Here is a 25,398-nt window from a genome sequence, read left to right as displayed (position 1 = left end):
TTTTCATGATATGCTTCTTCCCTGGTTTTACTCAAATCATGTTCAACTGTTCCTTTTGCTGGATTTTTATCCACTAATGACTTGTATCCCTTGTTCTGTCTGGGCCTTCTTCTTTTCTCTCTCTATACAGTCTCACTTGGTGATCTCATGATTCCCATGGATTCAGTTATCAGATCAATGCAGATGATTCTCAGACTTATTTGTCCAGCCCCACCATCTCTCCTTAACTTCATTGTTATAATCAAATTATCTATAAGATCTCAAACTGGATGTCCCAAAGACATCTTAAACTCAATCCAAAACTGAACTGCTCTAAAACCTCTCTGCTCTAAACCCTTTCCTCTTTCTAACATCCCTATTACTTTTGAGGGCACCACCATTTTCCCAGTCTCCTAGGTTCACAGCTTAGATGTCATCTTCTTCTCCTTAAGTTCTCTAATACGTTATAGCTAATCTGTCACTAGGTTCTGTCAATTCTACTACTCTCTCCTGTACATTTGCTTCTCTCTTCTGGCACTGTCATTATCTTGTGTAAGTCCTCATTACCTCACACTTAAAATATTGCAATAGCCTACTGGCTGATCTGTCTGCCTTGAGCCTCTCCCCACCCTTGTTCATCTTCCATTCAGCTATTATAGTGATTTTCTAGGTCTGTCCATGTTTCAACTTCTTCTCCTTCCCTGTCAAACTGCATCCTTCTGGTCCTGACTCAGCAAATAAACTCCAGTGGTTTTCTATTATCTCTAGGATTGAATATAAAATCATCTATCTATGAGAAATCAAGTTTGAAATGTCCATTAGATGAATGTGGAACTGAAGTTGAGGAGAAAAGCTAGGGTTGAATATATAGTTCTGTGAGTCTTCTGCATAGAGATTATAATTAAAACCATGGGAGATATTTCAGTGGTCAGTGAGAAAGTGTAGATAAAGAGATGAATGCCCTAGGTAGAACTATGAGGTACATCTTTGTTGGGGGGGGGTTGTCCTTTATTTTCAAAGAGAACCAATGAATCATGGGATGATGTCTTGACTTACAGATAAATTGGATTTAAATGAAGCAGTCAAACAAAGTCAACAGCCTCATTTTCTATTTCAGAATCATCAAAGTCCATTTGATAGACAAAAGTAAAGATGGCTAGTAGAGGCCCAGGATGCAGTTGATAATTTTGGCATCTTCAATGTCTAACCAAGTTCTAAACAGATAATCAAATGTTCCATGGAATGATATTTATTGTTAACCTGAGATTCATGATAAAACCACCTCACCCACCCTTTTATTTGCTGTTCCAAAAAGAACAAGTGAGTTATTCTTTAACTATATTCATCTATAGCTCTCTTCTGTGGTTTCATTTATATATTCTAATAATAATTTATATTCATATAGAACTTTGATGTTTGCAAAACTCTTTATATACAATATTTCATTTAATCCTTATAAAATTCCTGTAAAGTAAGTACTATAGGAGCTATTTTCTCCATTTTACAGATGAGAGACCTGAGTCTGAGAGGGGTTAAGTTACTTGCCCAGAGTCATACAGCTAATAACTTTCTAATGTGGGACAAACCAAAGGTTTATAGATTTCAAGTCCAGAACTTTAGTCTCTGTGAAACACAACCTATAACACATAAATTATTTTCACAAGGATCTATAGAAATGAGAAAATAATCTGCTGTCATCTTAGGTACCCTTTTAGGGGAAAAGAAAACTATAAGATTCTTTAGATTTTTTCCTCTCATTGAGATGTCTTGAAAATGAATTCCTGAGTATATTTACAATTATGTGGCTTCTAGCTTAAATTTCTTCTATATGTATTTGGCCAGATCCACTCGTCCTTCCCAGTTTCATCTTCCTAAGTGCCTTTGAATCTTGGATACAGAAGTGTTTGTGTCCAATTGTGGTGGTTCCACTGTCACTGATGATGAAAATTGATGGTTGTAGAAATTCTGCCAGATCTCTTCCATTTCGTGCCTGTATTTAGCTAGGCTGTTCTTCAGTCAGCAGATAGAATCTGTTCCTGGGAAAGTACTTGAAGCCTTTCTAGCTTGGTAGAAACTGGCAGAGCTTACATTCCACTAGCAGAGTTCTTGCAGAACCCAGGGTCACCTCCAAAACATTAGAGTGTCCCTTTTTTAAAATAGAAAGTTAGACTCTTTTATGTCAGACAATTCCTCATTTATAAAACTCTATGCTGATTTATTTATTTATATAAGGATCCCTGCAATTTTGGGAGCTAGGTTTTGCAAGTGTTCAAGGCAGTCCTTGCCATTTTAGGACTTTTCAGGTGTGCATCCTTTAATTTTGGGCTAGCTGTTCAATCTTACTTGTTTAAGGTCTTCAACAGCATGATGAATTGCTTTTCCTAAATTTATTTACTTATTGGCAAGTAAAACACAAGGCAGCTAGGTGGCACCATGCTGAACCTGGAGTCAGGAAGACCTATGTTCAAAGTCACCCTCAAAATTTATTAGCTGTGTGACCTTAGTCAAGTCACTTAATTCCTGCTTGTCTCGTTTTCCTCAACTGTAAAATCAGAATAATACTAACACCTACCTCCCAGTTTTGTTGTAAGAATCAAATAAGATATTTATAAAATCAAATGAGATATTAAAATGATGTTTCAGATTGTCTAACTTAAGACAAGACTCATTATAGAACACTGATCTATAAGTGCCTTTATTAAACCAAAAATACATTCATAGGACAGCATATGTTTGACAATATATGTAGACCAACAGACTAAAAATAGCAGTTTACCTTTCAGGGAAAAAAAGTCATCTAAATTTTAAAATAACCCCAATCATCTGGAGAGTATGCATAAAACTCACATTATAAGTGAAATCAGACAGGTTTCTCACCATTGCAGATATTAGGTCCTTGGTGAATTATGGTCTCGCTTGATGATTGAACAACACAGGTCAGACACTGCTGGTGCATTGGATAGCTTCAGTGGGTTTGATGACAACCATCAATGGTTGTAATCCACCTACATCTCAGACTGCCAGTTATTAGGTAAATGGGCAGGTACTGCTTCCATAGGCTATGCTGACTGGTAGAGCTACCCAGATGACCCAACTTAGCACTGGTTCTCAGAGTGTAAGCACTTACCAATCAAGTTGAATTCTCAACGGTTTGATCTCTATAATGTCAACTTTGTATATAAGGCAAAATCTTTTTTTTTATCTTCTTCCTTTCCTTCACTTCTAAACATGTGAGTTTATACATACGTTCTCTTCCTTTCCTCCTATACCAGAGGAAGTATCTCTTCTTCTTTCCAAGAATAACCAATCTAAATCTAATCCTGACCTCAATACCACTTCTTTCTAGGTCTTTTACAATTCTTTCTTTAATTATTCTCTGTCTTCTGGCTTCAGTCTCTCTCTCTCTCTCTCTCTCTCTCTCTCTCTCTCTCTCTCTCTCTCTCTCTCTCTCCATCTTTCTCCATGTCTCTTTTTTCTTCTTTTTTCTTTTTCCCTGTCTCTATCTCTTTTTCTGTCTCTCTCTTCTCTGACTCAGTTCTAGTCTTTGAAAAATGTTCATTCACCCGATTTCTCCCTTTGATTCCTATTCTAGTATCCCTTTTATTTCACTTCCAAACTTCTTGATTGTTTCTTTTTCACCATACTCCTTAATTTCTATGTAATTTTACTTCTATACCTCCATACCATAAATTACATTTAAAAGTTCCTCATTGATCTTCTTTATGCTATATATTTTCTCACTCCTCATTTCCTTCCACCTATCTCTAGAACATGTCAGAGTAGGCTGAATTCTTTTCCAGACTGACTCCTTTGGTTTTCATGATGTGATATTATCTTGATTCTTTTTCTACCTCTGACTTCCTCCTGATCTTTCTTGATGTAGCTCCTCTGCCTCTTCGAACATTCTCAGGTTTCAGTCCTCAGTCTTCTTTTTCTCTCTCCCTTTACTAAGGTCCTCTCCTAAGGCTCCATGGTGATGTAGGAAGAACCCTGATTTCCCAGAGATCAAGTCAGTTAAACACAAATTCTGATAGGTCACTGCATGTGGGACAAATTTCAAACTGTATTTATGTTTTCTTCAGTTTTTTCTTGTTCAGTTCATCTCCAGGTTAGCCATAGGACATTGACATTTTTGACCAAAGTACCCTTTGAAGATGGTTTAATAAAAGGCAGAAGCGTTACACTTGTGTCAGTAGAGAAAGTGCCCACTGCAATAGAATATCAGATCCTTGAAATATGCAAAAAAATAAGATGTTATTTTCCGTAGAGGGCTCAATTACTCTCAATATTTCAACTATCACTCTGTATGGAAACAGAAATTCTAGTACATTTTGGGTGGAGTAATTGTTTAATTCTATATAATAGACACATATAATATTTCTTCCCTGAAACATGAGCAGAGGATTCCTTCATGATTTAAAAATGAAGTAAACCATCTTAAGGGGATGGGAGAAGTTGCCATTTGTTCTGCTCCAGGAAAAAGGGCAGAACTAAAGGCCAATGCAAAGTATTTTGGAAATAAGAAAGTTGGCAGAAAATCTAGGAGAAAGGAGTCATAGTTTGATTCTCCCAGCCACAAGTGGTGGCTTGGTCTCAAGGAAGAGGGCAAAGCAGCTCATTATCAAACATGGAGTCTGAGATGACATGAATTTAATTCATAAAGTGTGCCACTGGTCAGTTTTTACTTTTTGATCAACTACAAAGCACTCTGATTTCTTGAAGCCATTATATTTTGTGAACTTTTCTCATCTTTTGTAAATAAATCCCTTGATTTATTCTGACTAAAGACTTAGAAAGGGGGGGGGAAGGAATGGAGAGTGGCAACCTAAGGGCACAATGGGGCATCATCTCACAGTAAATCATCCTGGTAGAAGAAAAGCAGAAAAGATAAAGGGTCTATGAAATAGACAAGGAAGAGAAATCTGAGGTCCTTTAGCTGGAGTTCCACAGATTCCTTTACAAACTCTTATGTTTAAATCTATATCTCAAGTCCTATCCTTTCCCCTAAGCAATTTTTCCCATTTAAAACTACCTACAAAGTAATTCCACAATGATATCACACCATCATGAAGTTATCATCTACATATATGAACTTCCCCTGAATTTTGCCTTTTTACCAAAGTCACCAGAATATTTATTTTTCCTCAGTTCAAGTCACATCCTACATGAGGCTTTTCCTAATTTTCTAAGCTGCTAGTTGCTCTCCCCTACCCTATTTTGCTACATATCTCATATTTATTTGGTATGTACTTTGAATTAGCTTCTCATTTTTCTAGATTGTAAGCTCTGTAAGGGCAGGAACTATTTCATTTTTGTTTTTATATTTAATGACTAGTGCAGTGTCTGATATACTGTAGTTGCTCAATAAATGCTTATTAATTGATTGAACTTCTCACTGACCACCAGTCACCCTTTGTATATGTTGTGCATATATCTTAGATAGTCACTACAAGTGGATAATGAGTTGGGCTTGGAATTGGAACAAGAAGAAGAGAGAGGGCTGGGCTGCATTTGGAAAGTTATATAATACCAGACTATTCTTGAGCACAAAAATTCCTTTTTAAAACATTATTATTATTATTATTATTATTATTATTATTATTATTGTTATTATTTTCCCAGTGATGCTGTGTGGCTGTGAATTATGGAACACTATGAACTCTGAAGAATCAAAATTGTGGGTGACCCAAAAAGACAAATGGAGACAAACTGCATTGTGGATGTAAACTAGGTACAATATGTTATCCTGCAAAAAAAGGTGTAAAATATGTCTTAAAAGACATGTGTTCAGAAATAGAAGTATGTTGATCATCCAGCAAATGTTAATAGTTGGAATCCCAGGAATCCCATGGATGCTCATGAATTAATACAAGAGCTAAAGAAGAGATCATAAATGAAGAAATGGAAAGAATCTAAGAAGACATCTAGTCCAACTTTCTCATATTTCAGATGAAGAAACTGAGATTTAGGGAGATCTCCCTCTGAAGTTTCCTCAGAGATGATAATCATCAGAGATGGAATTTGAACCCAGGATCCTCTAATTTAAGAGCCAATATGCTATTTCTGTTGAACCACGCTGCCTCCCTATTTTTCCTGGATATTGTAATAAGTCGACCAATCATGTAACAAATATTTATAAAACACCTGTTGTGTGCTAGACACTATGCATTTATGAAGGACTTGTAAAAGAAAATGAATAAAAATCAGCAGGATGAAAAGACATACATAGGGTATGATTCTCACATACAAAGTAGAGCTCTCAGATTAATTGAAGAGACAAAAACTTAGATTGTGAAGCTGAGTATATGCCCAATTCTTCCCTCCACCTCAAAACAGCAAGAAATGCAGCAAAGTAATAAAAATATCAACTAGAAAAGGAAAAATGAAAAAATGTGCTGCATGACTTATTTTCTACAGAAATAAGCAGCAGGTACTATTCTGTTGGTTCCCCCTTCTGTTTTCCATTCTGCCCTGGGCACATTTTATGTACCACCCCTGGGTTGACCTCAGTTCTCCAGGTTCTGTCTGATGAGGACTTCAGTTATTACAAGGAGACAAAGCAACTGAGACTTGGTTGGTAGGTGTGGTATGATGGTGGCCTCCCATCAAATGCATTAAATAAAGTCGCAATGACAAGTAAAAAAGAAGAGAAGTTCCTCACAGAAAATAAAAGCAAAACAGTAGAAAGGCTGAGGAACTGAGCAAGCAAAGAAGAGCTGTTATTAGATTGAAATAATATGGCATAAAAGAATCTCGGGATAAAACCCAGAAAAATCAAATAATTCTGAAATATCTATAAATAGAATCCCAGAAAAGAAAACCAGATTAAAATTTTCAGTCATGAGAGTCCCAATTGTGAGAACTGGCCAATTGCTAAGCCTTAGCTGACAAGAGTGATGTATTAGGAAGTTCCTATGTACCCAATAATTGGTTGAGGTAACTTTATCTAAGCCAGATTAGCAAAGTATACAAGGTCCTTCTGATCATAATCAGTTTAATAAACTTTCCTAATTGCATTGCCTTGTGGTCCATAATAGAGGGTTTTACCTGCTCACTGATCAATTGAACTTTAAGGTCACCTTTCCACTTGGTCCTTGAGAATCTGCCCAAGAACTACAATTAGATAGAAGGATTGAGACCCAGGCTTCTGGGCTCTCAGTTGAGGTCACATCACACAAGAGATTAGAGTCTTACCTGTAGAATTCAAAGGGTAGAGAGCCACATGCTTACATGCCTGTGAGTAATTAACTGCATTACTTAATGAACCTTGTGGACATGTATTCCTCATTGGCTATTGTTCATCCTTAGTTCTTGAAGAGGCTCAATACCAATCAAGAGGTTGATGTCTTGACTTCTGCATGCATTGGATTTAAGAGGCAGAATTTTACAAAGTGGTCAACCTCCCTCTCTCCTCCAGAGTTACTGATAAGACAAAAGTCAAAATGACTGGCAATGGCCCAATAGCTGTATTTTGTAAAATATTTGGGATTTTAGTGGGGCGGCTAGGTGGCATAGTGGATAAAGCACTGGCCCTGGAGTCAGGAGTACCTGGGTTCACACCTGGTTTCAGATACTTAATAATTACCTAGTTGTGTGGCCTTGGGCAAGCCACTTAACCCCATTTGCCTTGCAAAAAAAAATATTTGGGATTTTAGTGGCTAGATTTAAGATTTTTTAGCTAATTAATTAGATTTTTAGAATTATTTTTATTAGTACCTTACCTGAGATTTCTTTATACTAGTAAAGGAATGAAAGCAAGAGGAAAGAATGAAATTGGGGTTACCAATAGAAACTTGGGAAAACAATTAATCCCTCAAAATAGAAATTGGAGAACCATAACCAAGTAGTAATATCCTACAATCTACTTTATAAGGTGATTCTTCAAACTTTTTAAAATTTTATAAAATGAATGTTATATTTAACTAAAGTGAATACATTGACAGAATGGCTATTATCAGAAGTACAATCTAAATGTACTAAATATATTTAGGTATTAGGAAGACTTACCACCCATTCTAATAAAATTCTTTTAAACCATAACAACTAATATTGGAAAGTAAATTATTCTTTATTATTATTTCTCTTCTTCAGTCAAAAGTCAACATGTTCCCTTTTCCATTCATTCTCTAATATTTTCATTCTGGATTAAGAAAACTTCAGGATACTCATGTATGGGCACCTTTTCTTTGGGAGTGGAAGGGAAGACTTTAAATGTTTGTTTACCCCATGTGCCTATGAGAAAGAAAAAGAGAATGAGGAAGAGACAACTTATAAATGCTTGAATTGTTTTGGTTATTTTTTCAGTCTTATCTGACTCTTAGTGATGCCATTTGAAGTTTTCTTGGCAAAAATACTGGAATGATTTGCCATTTCTTTCTCCAGTTAATTTTATACATGAGGAAAATGAGGCAAATAGGGTTTAGTGTCCAAGGTCTCACAGCTAGTAAATGTCAGAGGTCAAGTTTGAACTCAGGAAGATGTGTCTTCTTGACTCCAGATCTGACACTCTATCCACTGTGCAACCTTGCTCCCCCACAGAGTGATTAAAATGTTATTTTTTTATATTTGGATTTCCTTTCAAAATTTAGGTATGTTTTAATTCAGAGGAAACTCCCTGAATCCTGATTTCAGATAATTTTTAAAGATTTTTGCTTCTCTGGGTTCAGAATGAATTACTAGTATTGTATTAAAGGACAGAAGGATATCATTCCCCTTGACAAGGCAAGAAAAGGTCTTAATGATTTTGATCATCCTAAGGCAGGTACTAAGTTCATTTCTAGTTTGGCTCTATGGAACACCCCATAGAAGGTGGAAAGGAATAGCATCCTGAGAGTTGGATGAGACTTTAGAGGACTTCTAGTCCAATCTTGTCATTTATCAGATGATGAAATTGAGACCCAGATCTAAAAAGGGAAAGAGGAAAGAATCAGGAGTACAGGCAGGAGTAGAGGAAGCCAGGGGAAGGTAGAAAAGGAACCAAATGCTGACTCTCCCCCTCCCATCTTCAGAACAAGTACCAAATAAAGTAATAAGATCAACAAGGAGAGGAAAAATGGACCTCCCCACTTCCCATTCCTAGCCAGAATCAAGTAGTGATTTTTCTCTTTAAATTAAGCTTTGTCTTTGTCTTTGTCTTCTTGGCAGTGGGGGAAGGGAGAACCTTTGAGACACTTAATGTAAAGTCTTCTTAAAAAAAAGTAAAAGCAAGCTGTGAAAATATTTTTGTTCTTAAAGCATGAAGGAGCCTATACTGATTGAAAACTCTAGGTCCTAATTGGAAGCAGGCTAGAATCTGCTTCCATGTAGATATTCAATGTACATTAGGGATATCAAGTATGGAATAGCCTTTATTTCCTCCACCATGGAAAATACATACAGTAATACACAAAGGGCTCACCTGGATCTACAAAGAAATACAAAAAGAAAAAGCATTTAAACTGGAAACATAGGACAGTGGAAAGAATTAGGGCTCAGATTCAAATCCTGACTCAAATGATAAAAGGACTTTCCATATATCTCAACCTTTCTGGGCCTCAGAGTCTTTATTTGTATAATGAAGATGTTGGATTAAATGAGGGGACATCCAATTCTACATCTATGATCCTGTGACTTTTAAGGTCCATTCCAGTACAAAATATAGATGATACTATATGAATTCCTTAACCAAGAAGCCTTCATTTACCTTCCACTGCATTATTCAAACAACTCAGTCATATCATGGAGGGTTGGCAAAGTACATGGCTTCTCGTGGCATAGTTTTACTCTTTCAACTTAAGAGCAGTCTTTTGTGGAAGATTATCTTCTTTTCTGAGTATGCTGCTAATGAAATCTTCTCCCTCTCCAAGGCCATTGGCCAAAGACTGGAACTCAGGGATGCTTGGTCTTTTGGGAATTTTCAAAATTTCAAAAAAAAAATTTCAAAATAGACTTGCAGGCAAGTCTATTTTATGGAATGCTAGCCTCTGACCTGTACCCTAAAAAGGGAAACCTAAAGGCACAAAGGCAGCCAGAGACTTGAGGTCCATGGATTCCTCTCTCAGATTTGCCTGGGAAAGGTCATTTTCCCCTCTCTATGCACTTTTCCCTACAAGTTACCATTTTCTGTTACTTGGCAGGGAAGGTTGAGGAGAGAGGAATTCTTAATCAAGAAGTGCTAGGAAGAGATGGGTGAGGGGGGAAAAAAGGAAAAGAGCCATTTCACAGCTCAGATCACTAAGGGGGCAGATCTCTCACAACAGTTTATTCTTAGAGCCTTTATCAACTAGTCCTTAGGTGGTGGCCCCAATATTTAAAGCCCAGTCAGTAATGTGACTAGGCAAGTTCACGTCCTAGGAGATGGGACTCATCTAGCTGAACAGGGGAGCTCCTGATGCATATCTATAAGCCACAAAGCATTATCCAATCACAAGTTATTGTTATTTTCACTTGTCTTAGTTTCCTACTCTTTATCTTCTCCAATTGTATTTGTGCTTGATGTTTAGCCACTTTTCAGTTGTATCCAACTTTCTGTACCCCATTTGTGATACTGGAATGGTTTGCCATTTCCTTCTCTAGCTCATTTCACAGATGAGGAAATTGAGGCAAATGGGGTAAAGTGACTTGCCCAGGGTCACAAAGCTAGTAAATGTCAGAGATCATATTGGAACTCAGGAATATAGGACACCCTATCCACTGCCCCAATTCCAACTGCATCCATGTTCTTTTTTTTTTTTTTTTAGGTTTTTGCATTAAGTGGCTTGCCCAAGGCTACACAGCTAGGTAATTATTAAGTGTCTGAGACCAGATTTGAACCCAGATACTCCTGACTCCAAGGCTGGTGCTTTATCCACTAAACCACCTAGCCACCCCCTGCATCCATGTTCTTAAATTGTTTCAATCAATCAACAGCAATTGTTAAGCCTACTATGTACACTGTGCTGATCAATGGGGTTACATTAAAAATAAAAAGAAAGATAGTCCCTGACCTTAAGTAATTTATAATCTAATGGGAACAGACACCACAATAGGAAGTTGAAAAAAGAGAGTGGGGACATGATGGAGAAGTCCCAAAGCAGGGCAGCTCTTAGTATATGGGGAGAATATTATGCTGGACCCATTCCTTAAATTAAGGCTTTGGAGCTCATGGCCCTGCCCTCCAGTTAAAAGATCCAATTAGAGTGGCAGAGGGTGCACTTAATATTGCAGGGAAGTGGTATTCCTTATGATGATCAAGGAAAGCAACATGGAATAGTAGAAAGGTATTAAGGTGACCTGGGTTCAATTCTACCACATACTGCGTATGTCATCTTAGCTGTTATTTACAGTCTTTCAGTCTCAGTTTCCTCATCTATAAAATGAAGAGGTTGAACTTAGTTCTAAATCTATGATCTCAATTTTAATTAAGAGACTAAAAACCCATCTCCAATATTATTTGTAGGATTATAGGGAAGTTGCTTAACCCCTTGGGGCCCCAATTTCCTAGTCTGTAAAATAAAGAAAGTAATACTTGTACTACCTGCCCTAGGAGATTGTTGTGATGAAAAATCCTCTGCAAATCTTAAAGAGCTGCATAAATATGAGTTTTTATTCTTCTTTCTATTCCCAGGCACAATGGTGTGGTGGGAGCAATATCTGAATCCCTGCTCCCATTCAAGTTAAGTTAGTTTTTTTTTTCCTTAAAAGGTATCGTCATCATATTTGAGACATTATTGGCTCAGGGGATTTAAACCTAAGGCTCTTTTTAACTCCTTTCAATCCGGCTTCTGACTTCATCATTCAACTGAAATTCTCTCCATAGTCACAAAGCATCTCTTAATTTACAAATCTAATGGCCTTTTTCAGACCTTATCCTTCTAGACCTCTCTAGTCTTTGACACTGCTGGTCACCACCTTTTGCATAATAGTTCCCTTTCTCTTGGTTTTCCTGATACTGCTCTCCTTTGGCTCTCTTCTTTCATGTTTAACCAATTCTTTTCAATCTCCTTTCCTGAATCTTCAGCCATGTCACCAATAAGACAGTAACACCAATAACACAATAACAATAACCAATAACACAGGATTCTTTTCTGTTCTGAGCCCTCTTCTCTTGACCCACTATGCTTTTGCACTTGAAAATCTCACCATCTCCCATAGATTCAATGACAACATCCCCAGAATGCTCTTTGTCCTTCTCTCATGAGGCATCTAGGTGGCAACAGTGGAAAGAGTACTATCCCTAGGGTCAGGAAGATCTGAATTTGAACCTGACTTCACATATAGCTGTGTGATGCAGGGCAAGTCACTAAACTCTGTGTGACTCAGTCTCCTCATTTGTAAAATAGGGATAATAAGAGCACCTCCATCCTAGGGTTATTTGAGTATCAATGAGATAATTGTAAAGTGGTTGGTGGCCCAAAAATGACCTGGTCACAAGGAAGTCCAGGTGCTCTCTGATGCTTGGCTGGCAGAGAGTGGTTGGAAGCTCTGGCTGGGTAGGCTTTGCTGATCTGAGGCAAGAAGGGGTATCTTCAATGCCCCTCCTTGTTGAATATCCTTCTCTGATTAGGGATAATTAAATCTCCCTTTGTTAACTGTTGAATGACCCATGAGTATCTAATTTCATTTCAATATTGAACATAACCTACTATGGAACTGAGTCAGGTTCAACCCAGAACAATAAATGTATTCATGCAGGGTTGGAACAGAATAATCTGGTTGAAGTGGGGGCTGGGCAGTGCCAAAGAATGTGAACACACAGTGGCATTTATACTTTAGGTTGTGCTTTTAGTGATGCTCCTAGAAATGGCTTTCCATCCTGGGAAAAAAGAGAAAGTAGACTTCTTGTGGTCATTTGGCAAGAAAAGACCAGTGTGAATATGTCCTGTGTCCTTAAGAACTATATTTTGGCATTGTATACAGGAACAATAACATTGTGTGATAATCAACTATGAATGTCTTAACTCTTCTCAACTATACAATGATCCAAGGTCATTACAAAGGATTCATGATGAAAAATGCTATCCCACATTCAGAGAAAGAACTGATGGAGTCTTTGTTTTTTTTAGTGATGTGGAAATATGTTTTACATGATAGCCTATATCAGATTGCTTGTTGTTTGGGGGATATGGAAGAGGAGGAGAGGGAGGTAGAAAAATTTGGAACTCAAAATCTTTCAAAAAGTGAATGTTGAAAATTGTCTTTACATGTTATTGGGAAGAAATAAAATACTATCAAATAAAATTAAAATAAAGGGATTATATTATTGTATGTATGTATGTATGTGCATATGTACATCTATATGTATGTATGTATGTATGTATGTATGTAAAGAACTCTATCTTGAAGATAATATGGTAAATTGTCTTTTAGGTTCAATAACAGTACCATTTCCCAGGCCATGAAGCCTGATCATTTAAATGTTCTCTAGGTTTGACAAGAAGACTGGCTTACAACTCAGTTTACCTTCCAACCAATTCAGGAGAAAATGAAATTTTGGAATTAAGAGCAATTCTACCCTCACCAGGAGAGCCCAAAAGCAGAAGAACAAGGTGCATTCTACCCTGGAAGAGTGAATACCCTTGTATTGCTAACAGGTATCATTACCTACTTGCCTCTAAGGAGGTCTTACCGAAAGACGACTTGAAGAGCATAACATTTATGCATGAATGAGGAAGAAACTGGTTTGGAATGGCTATTGGAATGGCTATTGGAAAATGGTAATACAGTGACACAAGTAGCCTTCAGGTTTATAAATGTCAAGTGAAGAGTGGAATGGGGATGCCCAGTGGTGAGGTAATATATAACAAGGTAGATCTGTGGAATTTTAGGATTATCTAATACTGTACTGAAGAAATTGTTACAAATTGTTTGTTTTTTTAACTGGCATTTCAAGGACAACTAGAATTTTGCTACATGGATTTTGCTATTACTTTATTTATTTGGTTCAAGCTATTGGAAAGGGCATTTGAAAAGATGATACCTAATCCTTCCTAGTAGCCCAGAAACATTCCAGAAATTGAGGATAAGAAATGCGCCAATTACACCCAGTTAATTAGTCAAATTAGACAGGGCTACTGCATCAGTTTAAAAATTTTTACATATACTCACTCTAAAACTGTGAACCATTAAGCATCTTTTTTAGACCTTCCTGTGAGGGCCTCTGCAGAGATCAGGTCCCAGACCCTCTCCCCATTTCTGAAAGAAATGAATAATGTTTGCACAAGACAGACAGAGAAAATAAACTTTCCTAGAGGAATCTTTGGTTTAGTATATTTTTGTTCCATAAATGGGAGATCCTAGTCTTAGGGGAAGTCTTGTGAGTTCAAGATATCAGGTGTTTCTGGGCCCCTCAGGGGAGATTATCTGGAAGTAGGAATTGTAGAGGATGACCAGGAACAGGAAAAGGAACCCAAGCTCTGGATCTATTGAGCAGAATCCTTTGGAATTCTCTGCACCATCCTGTGTGGCAGCTGTTGATCTCCTTAATTATGGTGGAACAGCCAGGGGAAGTGACCCCCTGGCCTCTAACCCATGGTCTCCAGCATTAACAATAGTGGTAGCCCCAGTGGTCTGGCTGAGCCTGTGAGAACAGAGGCTCTCACACGTCAGACCTGGGCATACCAGGAATTAAACTTCCTCCAACAAAGGGAGGCAATGCATCCTCCAACAAAGGGGAACCATCAGCCTGCCATAGTGGAAATGCAACCGAGGTCAAGTCTCAGACATGGCAGTTGCCTTGCTCTGCTATAGAAGGACAGTGGGAGGCCCTAAGACAACACTCATGCCTTGATACAGGGGAGAAGCAGTTGACTATGGCAGAGTAGTCAAGGGTACAGGCACTAGCAGCAGTGCCCAGGGGACTGGCAAACAGAGACATGGTACCCAAAAGAACAGACAATATAGATAATACAGTTGCTCCCGTAGGCAGTGACAGCCTTGTAGATAAAGGCAAAAAGAAGAGCCATTGCTTACTATAATCTAGAACTTGTTGGTTCTAGATTTATAGCTTCCATATTGCTGCCTTTGGCTTTTGTACAAATGATTCCTAAGGTGGCCTAGGGGGACCAACTGATGCATTGTTGGGTAATGGTTTACTTTCTGGCCAGAAAGGGGAGGAGAAAGTGTCTCCTGGCCCTCAAAGAAGAAGGGGGGGGAAGTCCCTCAGAGGCTTCTTATGGTGAAAAATATTTGTATCCTCCTTATGGGGCTCCCAAAAAGAAAAGAAACCTTGTTGGTGGGCAGCAGTACATGGAAATTCTCCTTGATCAGTTATGAGGAACAGTGACTATGAAAAAAAATAACATCTTTGTTCTATCCCTGCTGTTTCTAATGCTGTTTTTGCCTTTGGTCACTTCTTTACATCGAGAGTCCCATAACAAATTGCAAAAATAGATTAATCTCCATCACATAGATCTGATCTTTTAACTTGGGACTTGAGTCATACTATAGGGGAAGGGGCTGTTTGTAGGACCTCATCTTTGTTTTCTAAAATACAATTACTCCAGTTACCTAATATATTGTTTTATTTTATCTTATTTTTGATATTTTTCTGTTTAGTTTTTCTTTCCTTCTAATGCTGCCCTTATTAGATTACTTGAATGTTGGTTAGGGTTGACCAGTTAATTACAGCTCTAAAGTAATTTTAAGATGTGGGAATACCTCTAGAAGATTTTCAGGACCTTTCTAACACTTTAGTGTGTGGGCAAGCAGCAATATTGTAACCTTTGCCCTCATGCCCTTTAAACTACTTTTTTTTTCCCTAAAAGATATTGAAACCATCCTCAAATCTTCATTGACCCAGAAGATTAATGACTTAAGCTATTGACATTACTTGCTGGTCACCTGATTACAACATGTTCACAAGGGGCTGGCTCTAGGCATTCTTTTGATGTTTTTCTGGTGGACCATTATGAACAACTCAGCAAGGGAACTTGGAATGTTCTCAATATACCTCTTTGAATATTTTTCTCTTGCTTTCTCTTAATTGTTGAATGACCTATTTAATTTCAAAATTGAAAATAAACTACCTGAATCTCTAAATAAAAGTATTTATCAAGGCATAGCTACGGAATATTTATTTCAACATTTTTTAACTATTCTTTTTTTTTTTTAACATTTTAAGAAAAGGAATGCTCTTCTCATTTTTTAAAAATTGTATTTATTTAAGGCAATGGGGTTAAGTGGCTTGCCCAAGGACACACAGTTAGTCAATTATTAAGTGTCTGAGGTCATATTTGAGCTCACATCCTCCTGACTCTAGGGACAGTACTTAATCCACTGCAATAACTAACTGCCCCCAGAATACTTATTTTTAAAAAAGGGTAATAATAGCTCCTCAATAAGAGTAATGGTGATAATAAAGACAAAAACTGATCTGTAAAATAAGCTATTCCCTTCATTTTTCTTTTAGGTTACTTTTTTTCTTCAATGAAACAATTTCAGTGCTCATGAGATTTTCATGTCTAAATTCAAGTTCATTTTTCCTATAGTATTATTTCTTTTTTTCCCTTGAACTTATCTGCTTTTTCTCCATCTCTACTATTCGTTTTTGTTATTCTTTTTCCTATTCAATTTTATTTTCTCATTGAACAAAAACATACCTTTTCTTCCTCCTACCTTTCCCCTCCCAATTGAAAGAAAGAAAAACCAATTCTTATACCAAATATTGAATCAAACAAAACAATTTCCTGAAGTGGCCATGTCAAAAAAGAAAATGTCCCAACATTCCCAAGAATTCTTAAAATCATAAGATCATTGTTTTGGGAATTTAAGGATTATCTGGTTCAACTTCCGCATTTTACAGATGGGCAAACTGAAACCCAGGGAAGTAGAGAGACTTGCCCAAATAAATAGAAGAGATGAAATTTAAACTCCTGTACTGAGAAAACTGAGCCCTAATTAACCAAATAACACATTCATTTTGGATTTACCCTTCCTTGTGGGGTGTATTGAATATGTTCTGAGGACTAGGCCCCTATTGATTAGTTCTCACATTACAACTTGATCTTCTCTCTCAAGTCTAGTACTTTTTCTACTATATTACATTCATATATCATAACTGAAACATTGTAAGCCATATGATTCCCCCCCATATAATATCAGCCAAATTTATATGTTTCTATGCCTAGCCTAGGATAACTTCCATGGCCCTAATTAAATTTCAATAAATTCCATAATATTTATTAAGCACTTATTCATGCAGAGTAGCAGGCTAAGGTTTGAGGACACAAATTACTAAAATCAAATAGTCCACAACTTTCAAGAAGCTTGCATTTTCCAGGGAGACTTTTGCAGATAAATACAAATTAATTTAAAGAAGGAAAGAACATTATCAGCTAAAGGAATAAGAGGAATAAGTTAAGCCTCATAAAGGCAGTGACATTTAGAGGGAAGATAATGGTTCTGAAAGGTGGGGATGAAGAGGGAGTATGGTGAATTCCAGGCATGGAGGAGACCATGATATTGGGGACGTGATACCATGACAAGCACATAAATTGGATTGGAGAGAGGGGATGCTGTACTAAGTCATCAACTTCATTTTCTCCCCTAGGAACCATCTGGGTCCAGTTGTCAGATATGAATCAGGACAACCAGAGATGGTTCTAGCTGCAAGGTAATCAGAGTTAAGTGACTTGTTCAAGGTCACAAAACTAGGAAGTGGCAAGTGCCTGAGGCCAGATTTGAACTCCTGTTCTCCTGATGATTACAAGATCAGTGCTATCCACTGCACAGTTAACTAACCTTTTTTTTAAGTTTTTTTTTTTTTGCAAGGCAAATGGGGGTTAAGTGGTTTGCCCAAGGCCACACAGCTAGGTAATTATTAAGTGTCTGAGACCGGATTTGAACCCAGGTACTCCTGACTCCAAGGCGGGTGCTTTTATCCACTACGCCACCTAGCTGCCCCTTAACTGACCTTCTTGAGCAAGTACATACAGCAAAGTAGGAGGAGAGGGCCAGATTCAGGGAACATTTAATAGTAGTTTCACTAAAACTTAAAAGATCATGCTAGGACAGGAAAGGTAAAAACTTGGAAATCTGATTGTAGAGAGTTTTTGAATGCCAAGCTGAGAAGTCTGTGTTTTATTTTAGAGAAATTAAGGAGTCAATAATAGCTTTTGAACAGGCATGGTCAGATCTGTGCCTTAGATTATTTTGTCAACTTTGGAAGGATAGGTTAGCAGGGAAAGAGGTCAATTAGAGATGATTACAGCAATCCAGACAATAGATAATTAGTGTGGTGGTCCTGTGAGAGGAGAAGAGAAACTTGCGAGAGTTATAAGACTAAAATTGAGAAAACTTGGCAGCTAAATCAATATGGTGGGTGATGAAGAAGGGAGAGTCAAGAATAACTTGAAGCTTGTAAATCTAAGGAACCAGAGAGATCTTAGTGGTCTCCACAAAGTTTGGAGGAGAGACACACTTCAAAGGGAGTGGACACAATTCTATTTTAGGTATATGAATTTGAGATGTCAATGAGATATTGAGGTGGGGATAATCAATGGGAAGTTGACAAAATGGGACTGGAATTTAGGTAAGAGATTAGGGAAGATAGAGAGATAGATATAGACAGATAGACATTCAGATATAGGTTTGCAGTCATTTTTCTTGTAATGATTATTGAATCCATGTGATGAAATCTCTAGTGATGAAATGACTAAAGGAAAAACTAAAAAAGGAGACAGAAACAGAGATAATCTAGAGATCATAGCCATTCAACCAGCTAGGAGTGGTCACTTGTTAATTGTGGAATTGCCAAGATTGGTTGAACTAAATAAGTTTCAGTAACTCCATAGGATGCTGATAAAATTGATAGCCAGAATGTTTTAGGGACCATCAGATTACATATTTAAGTCTCCAATTATGAGGGCAAGAGCAGACTCTAGAATCCTTGAGAAATAAAATAGATCAACCTGGAATCTGGAATCTTACAGCATCAAGGATTTGATAGAAGGGTCATGGCTAGAACAAACCTTAAAAGAGAAGACTGTAAAGTTCTGGCAGCAGAGGAATAGAGGGTTTAGAAGTGACAGTTCAGAGCAAGGAAGTATCTGACTCCATCCTGATCCATCGGTTTGGGTCACATGAGAAAAGAAACCACTCTCTGAGGATAAGATAGTCAAAAATATTGCTTTTCTAGGGGAAAGTCAGGTTTCCACTAGTATCTGAAGACAGAAAATGTGTGAGATAGGAAAATGTAAATTGAGGGGGAATTTTTATTTTACTTCATCCTAGTAACCTACTACAGTATTGGATGTTCTAGAGAGTATAGTGGAAATGGAAGAGATGAAAATATGATCTGTCTCATTGTTGGAAGGGTTGTGGGAAATCTGGGACACTATTACATTGTTGGTGGAGCTGTGAACTTATCCAACCTTTTTGGAGCGAAATTTGGAACTACGCCCAAAGGGCAACAAAAATGTGCATACCCTTTGATCCAGCAATACCACTACTGGCTCTATACCCTGAAAACATGATGAAAAAGGGTAAAACATCACTTGTACAAAAATATTCATAGCAGCCCTATTTGCGGTGGCAAAGAATTAGAAATCAAGTAAATGTCCTTCAATTGGGGAATGACTTAGCAAACTGTGGTATATGTATGTCATGGAACACTATTGTTCTATTAGAAACTAGGAGGGAAGGGAATTCAGGGAAGCCTGGAGGGATTTGCATGAACTGATGCTGAGTGAGATGAGCAGAACCAGAAAAACACTGTACATCCTAACAGCAACATGGGGGCAATGATCAACCTCGATGGACTTGCTCATTCCATCAGTGCAACAATCAAGGACAATTTGGGGTTCTCTGCCATGGAGAATACCGTCTGTATCCAGAGAAAGAATTGTGGAATTTGAACAAAGACCAAGAACTATTACCTTAAATTTAGAAAAAAAAACTGATATCTTATTGCCTGGTCTTGCTATCTCTTATACTTTATGTTTCTTCCTTAAGGATATGATTTCTCTCTCATCACATTCAATTTGGATCAATGCATACCATGAAACAATGTAAAGACTGACAAATTGCCTTCTGTGGGGGGGTGGGGGAGGGAAGTAAGTTTAGGGGAAAAATTGTAAAACTCAAAATAAATAAAATCTTTAATTAAAAAATGAAAATATGATCTGTCAAGGGAGTGGACTACAGTGGATAAGGATTAGAAGGATGAAAGAGTAAGGGACAATAATAAGAGAAAGGGATTTTTCTTTTTATCAGATGGTTTTCTGTGAATTACAGAGATAAACAGGGAGGGCATTTGGAGTTTGCTAGCCCTTGGATCTATCGATCCATCCATCAATCTATCAATCAACAAGTATTTATTAAGTACCTACAATGTGTTTGACAATCTGCTAGGCACTGGGGAAGGAGATAGAAATTAAATAGTCCTTATCCTCAAAGAGTTTAAATGTTCTGAGGGAAATGAAAGAAACAGTTAATTGGATCTCCCAGACTCCAGGGTCCTTTGATGAATGCAACCTCCTCTGGAGGAGGAGTTTCTCTAGTTTGTCATTCCAAATGTTGAAGAATTGGAGATAGGAGGCTTAGTGAATTCTGGTTGTACATATAGATCAATGACTAGCTGTCCCTGAACTTATGTTTGGTGTCACGAGGGTGGTAAAGATTCCTTGTACTTGATTCCTCATCTCTATCTGGTGTCATTGTGGTCTTTTTTTTAAAACAAAGGACAACAACCAATCAACAAATTTTTTACAAACATGCATGTATAGTGAGCATTCTCAATAAGTATACACTGTTTTATAGCATTGTTTGGTGCAATGGATAGAATGCTGGGTCTCAAGTCAGGAAAACCTAAATTTAAATGTGAGTTCAGATATTTAACTATGTGTTCTTGGGCAGGTCATTTATCCCTGTTTGCCTCAGTTTCCTCATCTATGAAATGATATGGAAAAGGAAATAGCCAATCACTCCAGTATCTTTGCCAAAAAGACCCCAAATGGGGACATGAAGAGTATGCACATGTGTGTATGTGTGTACATATGTATAATAATACATACAAACATATATTTCAGGAAAGATGGAGGTCCCCTTTGGCTCAGGCCCATCATCATTCTCATCATCTCTTTTTGATTGCAGACACAGTGCTACATCTCTGACTTCAGTGTCTTTTATAGTTTCTATCATAACCATCTTTTGTCAGATTATTTCTGCTAAAATACTGATTTTGAAATGTCATTCCACTGTTTGAGAACCCAGAGTGCTTCTCTATGGCCTCTTGGATCCAGTCCAGACTCTCAGCTTGACATTTTAGGTCCCTCATCAACTGTCCCCATCCAACCCCATCTCTAGCACCTTTATCTCTTGATATTTCCTAACATGATCCCTCTGTTCCAAGTCAGACTCTTATTTTCTTTTCCCCTATTTTCATTTCCACCTCTGTCCCTTTGCTCAGATTTCTCTTCCTGCTTGGAAGACCCTTTTCTCTTAACCCATCCCATCCTATACTTCCTAAAAGAACCATCTCAAGTTTTATCTCCCTCTTCCAGAATATTTCCTTAACTAAACAGCCCATAATTACCTTGCCTTTGCTTTGAATTCCTATAGCACAAATACTCATGTAGATCATGTGCATCTAAATGGAAAAGTCAGTTTTCTTTTGCTTCTTTGGCATGTTCCTTGTTGTTTTGTTGTTCAGTTATTTTGATTATGTCTGATTCTTTATGATTCCATTTGGGGTCTTCTTGGCAAAGATACTGGAGTGATTGGCTATTTCCTTTTTCATCTCATTTTATAAATGAGAAAACTGAGGCAAACAGGGTTAAGTGACTTGCCCAAGGTCATAGCTAAGTATCTTGAGCTCATATTTGAATTTAGGTCTTCCTGATTTGAGGTCCAGCATTCTATCCATTGCACCAAACAACACTGTAAAACAGTGTATACTCATTGAGAATGCTCCCTAAATGAATGGATTGCTTCAATCTGTTCATCTGTTACCTGAATGGAGTCATCTCTGAGTCTATTTCAAATCTATACTAATGGTCCTGACTGAAGGATATTCTTTTTTTTTTATTGCTTATTTCATCTTAGCACAAAATGCAAATGTTCCTGATATTTTTTTCAGAATGTCCTTTCAGATAGAGTGACATGCTCTTAGCACATACTTTATATGTGAACCGGTAAATGATGTTATCACAAGTATTACATTTTTCTTTAAAATGATGATTATTCCAAGTTTAACTGAGAATGGAAAATTGTTCTTTTGGAAGGTATACTCACCCAGAATTTTCAGGGACCTAAATAGTTTGCTCAACAGGCTAGGACAGAGTCAGGGTGGGAAGAAGAGGAGACCAGCTGGTATATAAAAGCCACATCCATTCAATGCAGCAGCAGTAAAGCAGAGCAAACATCCAACCACTTATTTCTAGCCAGCTGCTCTGGTCCACTTGTTTACATATCAGCTCCTGAGACCTTGCCCTTCTACTTCCTCATGGCTTGTATCCACAGTTTCTTGGAACTCCTTTACTAAATCCTGGTGTGACGATCTTCTCTTGGAATTCTCTCATCAAATTTTGACCTATATCCTCCCTTGACCTGTTTGGTAACTTCCTAGCTTGCTCTTAATGGCTTTAAGATCCTCCCTTAATACAATAGATGTACCACTACAACTTTCAAACTATGTTTTCCAGAAATCCCCTTGGAGGATTTTCCCATTAGCTGCCATCTTTGCCACTTCACTGTAGCAAAATCTGTACTGTGTTTAGAGAGTTTCAGGTGAAACTTCTCCTTATCCTTCAGAACCACACAATTTAAGTGTGACTAGGGAGAGACCTGGTCAGGGTTAATAAGTTATAGAATAAAGCCTTTATTCTAAGTCTTTAGAGACAATCTCATTGACTTTAATGAAGTGACATCTCCTAGATAGAGTATGAATATTCCCCATCTTTGCATAGATCTTTGGTGACTCACTGAAAATTCTCAGAGAATGGGTGACTGATTCATCAAATTTTGGAAAAATTGATTGTATAAACATGTAGACCAAAGGTCTGCCCCATATTCAATCAGAGTTTTTCTCAATCATTTTAAAGATGAAAAACAGTTGTTTTTAAAACTAATTCTTGGTGCTTCATCATCCTGATTATTCTCCTCTGGATACTCTGGCTTGTCAATGGCCAGAAATGAACACACTAATCCAGATGAGTTCTGACAAGAGCAGAGCTCTGTAGTATTGTCACCTCCCTATTCCTGGAAGCTATGCCTAATGAAGCTCTTGATTGTATTTGCTGTTTTGGTTGCTGCCTCCCACTTCTAAGACATAATGAGTCTTGTTACCACCAAGAACCCCAGAGCTATGTTTTTCAAACAAACTGATGTCTAATCATGAGTAGTTCACTACTTTAAAATTAAATGTAAGTCTTCATTTATCCTTTTTGAGATACTTCCTATAAGATTTAGTCAATGCCTTAATTTGAGAAAATCTTTTTGCATCTTGATTCTATCATGCAGAATAATGGCTATTTTTCCCAGTTTTGTGCCATCTGAAAGTCTGATGAGATTGGTACCTATATTTGCTTTGGTTGCTGGCAAACCCCGAAGTTTTAAAAATGTTAAACAATGTGATATTTTGGATATTGTGCTGAACTGTCAGTAAGATCTGGGTTCAAATCTTACATTTAATACTTACTAGCTGTGGAATCATGGGTAAGTCACTTAACTTCTCTAAAAACCTCTTTCTCAAAATCTCAGTTTCCTTATCTGTAAAATGAGGATATTGAACTAGATGCACTTTAAAGTTTCCTTCTAGTTGTAAGTCTGATCCTATGATCCTTGGGGATACTATAAGAGAGAACTTCTACCAAGATGATATTGAACCATTAACTTTGTTTTTCTGGTCTACATTTCTCCAACAATAAGTTTCTAAATGCTTTTCTAAATCTAGGTAAACTATGTCTTCAGGATTCCCCTTTGTCTAAACTTGTTTAATAAGGTAGGAATGATTTGTTTTTCAAGAAGTCATGATAGCTCTTTGAAAGGATCACTTCATTTTCTGCATGTTTATAAACCATCTTTTTAAATGATATGTTTAAGAATTTTCCCAAGAATAAAGATCAAGTTCACTAACCTTAAGGACAAAACTGTGTTCCCTTTCATATTTCAAAAAATTGAGAGAACATTTACCCCTTTCCTATCTGTGATAGCTCTCTTGTTTTCAATTATCTTTCAAATGTTCCTGACAATGACTTAACAATCACTTCTGCAAGTCATTTCAGTGTCCCAAGGGCTGGACCAGATGACTTGAATTTATCAAGGGCAGGAAGGTGTGCTGTGTGCTTACTATTTCTTTGAATATCCTGGAAATTAGCTCTATGTTAACTATTTTTGTTGTGTCATTTTTTTTTTTATTGTAAAGGTCATTCTTCTTGGCAAAGAAAACAGAATTAAACTAAGAAGTGAGGATTTCTGCTTTTTCTCTTCCCTTAACTATCACCAACCCATTTAGTCCATCTCTTCTACTAATGAGTCAGATATCTTGATCTCTTGGACATCTCTTACATAGCAAGTAATATGGAGAGTCAAGGATGCCCGTTTTATATAGGATATTTGGGAGAGAAAGAGTATTTTGGTATTTTGGAGGGGAGAACAAGAAAGCTCACATAAAGCTATTACATCTCTTCTTGGTGCCTCCTTTATTCCCCTGACAGAAAAGAAATCCCTTTTTATCATTCTTTTTTTTTCTTTTTGCAAGGCAAATGGGGTTAAGTGGCTTGCCCAAGGCCACACAGCTAGGTAATTATTAAGTGTCTGAGGTTGGATTTGAACTCAGGTACTCCTGATTCCAGGGCTGGTGCTCTATCCCTTTTTATCATTCTTAACTTCCTTCTCCAGCCTCAACTCATTATGAGCTTTGGTGAACCCAACATTATTCTTCCAGAATATGCTCTTATATTATCAGCTATTACCTGCCCTCTTCATTGAAGGAATTGTTTTCCTTTGTGTCTTCAGAATTTTATTTTAAAGGATTTCCCCATCACTCTTGAATAGACATTCCTTGTAGAATACTGACATATTTTAATTCATAAAGACCCTACCTACCCTTCCTCAAAACTCTTTTTCCCCCCTGCTCCTCTATTACAGATTCCAGAAGGGAATAGTCACTTTCCCCCCAGAATTTTCATTCCAGCACTCAGACACCCTCGATAAGCAAAAGTTAAATTCAATATAGACTTGCTCTTTGTAGGTGCCTTCCCCCATTGAAGAATGAAATTAGCATTTTAGTTTCTTAATTAATTGATCTCAAAGTTCTTTAATCATATGACAACTCTTCCCATTGCATTGTCTGTGTGTAACTATCAAAGACTCTGGCCTCTGATTTGCCAATTTATTGTCTATCTGATGATGTTTAGTGATGGAGAATTCACTATCTACAATGGCATATCAATAGATTTTTTGAAATGTTAGAATTATTTAAAAAAAGTTTCCTCACCTCCCTCCCCATATCAAACTCAATCC

At 37.3% G+C, this 25,398-nt stretch overlaps 1 long non-coding RNA gene and 1 pseudogene across 1 annotated transcript in view; one reads left to right on the top strand and one right to left on the bottom strand.

The window, feature by feature from the left end:
- LOC141497886 (uncharacterized) overlaps positions 1–25,398 on the bottom strand; it is a 120,619-nt gene that overhangs the window by 5,960 nt on the left and 89,261 nt on the right. The gene's annotated exons all lie outside the window — the stretch shown is intronic.
- Positions 8,658–8,755, top strand: LOC141503863 (U6atac minor spliceosomal RNA; annotated as a pseudogene).

This window comes from Macrotis lagotis, chromosome X (genome assembly GCF_037893015.1).
Source record: "Macrotis lagotis isolate mMagLag1 chromosome X, bilby.v1.9.chrom.fasta, whole genome shotgun sequence".
NCBI classification, from domain to species: Eukaryota; Metazoa; Chordata; class Mammalia; order Peramelemorphia; family Peramelidae; genus Macrotis; species Macrotis lagotis.
This window is presented reverse-complemented; position numbering and strand designations above follow the sequence as displayed.